The sequence below is a fragment of the Schistocerca serialis genome, chromosome 2 (genome assembly GCF_023864345.2).
Source record: "Schistocerca serialis cubense isolate TAMUIC-IGC-003099 chromosome 2, iqSchSeri2.2, whole genome shotgun sequence".
Classification (NCBI taxonomy): domain Eukaryota; kingdom Metazoa; phylum Arthropoda; class Insecta; order Orthoptera; family Acrididae; genus Schistocerca; species Schistocerca serialis.
Genome location: NC_064639.1, coordinates 121,107,644 through 121,110,761, shown reverse-complemented (window position 1 = coordinate 121,110,761; position 3,118 = coordinate 121,107,644). Strand labels below are relative to the sequence as shown.

At 37.2% G+C, this 3,118-nt stretch overlaps 1 long non-coding RNA gene across 1 annotated transcript; it reads left to right on the top strand.

Annotated features, from left to right (window-relative positions):
* The first annotated feature begins 1,176 nt into the window (after nt 1–1,176).
* LOC126456405 (uncharacterized) lies at nt 1,177–1,669 on the top strand. Its single transcript, XR_007585369.1, has 3 exons — nt 1,177–1,222; nt 1,343–1,413; nt 1,558–1,669. It is a non-coding gene; the product is annotated as an uncharacterized LOC126456405 (long non-coding RNA).
* The last annotated feature ends 1,449 nt before the right edge of the window (nt 1,670–3,118 follow it).

The following is a 3,118-nucleotide window of genomic DNA, read 5'->3' as shown; positions in this document are numbered from 1 at the left end:
GCTCGCGTTGGTCGAGATCCGATGACTGTTAGCAAAATATGGAATCGGTGGGTTCTGGAGGGTAATACGGAACGCCTTGCTGGATCCCAAAGGCCTCGTATCACTAGCAGTCGAGGTGACAGGCATCTTATCCGCATGGCTGTTATAAAATAAATAAAATAAATTAAATAAAAAAATATATTGTTATTTAAATATGTTAATTATTCTATCTGTATGATGGTGATTGTGATTGCAATTGTAATTAATATTTTGCTTATCTGGAACGTGGACGTTTAATTATTCGTTATCAGACGCTTGACAATGGCTTTTTCGTAAAGGCAATGTTACTCGTAGTTGACCGTGAAATAAAACTGAAATAATCGGACTTCGTAATTAAATCGTTTCCAAAGACTGCTGCGGTAGGTGCGGACTCATAATCTAAATCTCAATATTACAATAATTTGCCAGCCATGCCAATACGTCGTACAGAGGTGATTGTCTACTAAACATAAAAAAGTTACACAGTTAGTTAAATCAGATATATTCAATGAATAAGCCTACAGTTCATAATCCTACTTACTTTTATAAATATAAATTCTTTACAGAATCGAGTGCCTAGTGTGGTTGCAACTCGCAGTATTCTTCTATAACATGAAATATGGCGGTGTGCCAGACAATGAAATAAAATACGTGCTTCTCGCACCACTTCAACCAGAGCTCTCTCTTTCTTAATCAAACATAAGAGTAACGTAATTGTGCTTTTGTTTTATCAGCGACACAGCGCTGCAGTTGTGTGCCATAGGCTTTATTTATTTGTCACTGATTATTTATTTAATTAATATTTCGCGTTTCCGAGGAAACTCACGCTCGGCATGCAAATGTGCCTTTATATTGCCCCCTGAATTGCGAGGCGAAAGGACACACCTGCAGGCGAGCAATTCACCTAAAGGCACAAGAAAATCTAAGTTATCTACAACTATTTACATGACTTACATTACACATTATACACATTATATACAAAATTTGAATGACGCGGGTGCGCCGTAAAAGTTCTAATGTTGGCAGATAGAGTGCGCGCATGCGCAGAAGCGTCTGTGTAACTGCGGCACTGCCGTTATATCGTACAGTTAGATTACGCGGCACAGTATTGCAGATCATATTGTTCGTGTGCGCGCGTTTTTCAGTCGTTGCACAAAGAAAATATTCAACCAAGATTACATATGAAGACTACATTCTATGACAGGTAACTTAGTTTTAAATTTACAATATTTGTTATAACACAATACAACTTAGATTGTTGAATGTTCTTAGTTACATAGTATTGTTTTGAAATACTTCAAAGAAAAATGTCTGTATTTTTCAGGTGCGTTGACCTATACACATCGTGTCGTTATTACAGTTCATATTCATCTGCTGCACAATAATTTTTTACAGGTTAGTATCGTCGTGGTAAAGTTTTTTGATCACAGTAACATCGTTGTATAACAACGTGATTAATACATAAGCGTGTCCATTTCTCATTTCCATTATAGTCGTAGTGATGCAGTTCGTTGTGACTAAAAGCATTGCTTATTACAGATCAGACGTGACCCGTCGAGTAATTGGTCCACGTGCAGTTCGTTTTTTACATTCCGTGGAAGCTTGGTTGCAGAACCTCGGACGGCACATAGCTGGCGTCGATCCTTGGACAGTCCAGGTAAGAGTGTCCGTCACATTTCGAGAACATTTCATTCCCTGAAGTTCCAACCAAAATTCTTCCAACCGTCGTGTTGTTTTCTGGACAGGCACTTTGTGTTCATTTAATCCAGTTAACATCTTGAAGTTGGGTACTGTAGTAATGTCACTAGACGATGCACGAATTATGCACTTCACATTTTCAGTTTTTTGCTGAATATAGCTCACCTAAATGTTCGTAGTTATTAATCAAGGAAATCGTTCATCGCGTTTACATAGATACGCTGCATAATGAATGGCATTAACAGTTTCTTTCACATAGGTTTCCGCGTAGTTGCAGAGTTAGTAATGTTCGTTAATGTCCGTGAACAGTGGTTCACTATGCAATGTCTTTTTGGCACTCCTTTTGTTCAAATTTTTACATAGTAACAGTTACACTATACATCAGTTAAAAAAATAAGTAATTATACATACACACGTCACATATTTTCTTAGCATAAACATAATATAGTTGCACATAAACATGTTTACATCATCATTACATCGCTATAGGTTATTACATTGTGTCACATTTGATTACATGAATTGCAGATATTTACATCCTCTTTAGCGGTTTTGCTGGGATATTATCGATGTTTTTTGTGATGTCATCTGAAATTAAGATAGGTTAGACACAACATTCATTACATCAGTAGGCAAGTCCAGGCGTTTTCACTACTCAATAAATATTCAAAATAGTAAGAGAGAGAAAATGTTCGATTCCTCGCGTTTTGTGCGTGTGTGTAGAGTGTCTGTGTGGCCTTGACTACTGATAGATGCTTTTCGTGTTGAGAGATGTGCGTCTAATCTATTTCTCAAAGTAAAAGATCGCTTCACAGATGACGTCTGTCAGTTCGTCAGGTGTCACACCAAGTCAGTGGTACCTTCAGTAACAAATGTTCCGTGAAAAATTAATATGTCATCCACTGCTACGTAATCATAAATTTTACTTTAATATTCCGTCTTTCAGGTGGAGGCGCGCGCTGAAAGAAGAGTTCTTCTGTCTTCAACTGCGTCACTGGAACCGCTGAAATGAAAATTTCTATACTACTTATTATCTGTGTTGTAACAACAGAGTTTTTCGAGTTGCTTAGCAATATTTTGATGGGTATGACCTTGACATTATTCAGCATGAAATGCTCTAAGATCTCGGTGTGCGTATAGCCCAATAATTTTGTTAGTTCTAGGATGTTGTAACAGATACGCACCAGGATGTGGTATGTTAACAATTATATAAGGTCCTTCATATAGCAGACGCCACTTAGCGTTGCGTCGTTTGAGTGCTACAGATTTATGATGAGTACGAAGTAGTACAAGCATTCCTACCTCGAATTTTTGTTTTCTTTTTATTATGTTTCTGTGATGTTTGTTTTGTATTTGTGCGTGATGTGTCAATGTAGTCAATACTTCTTTTATTTTCTGTTCA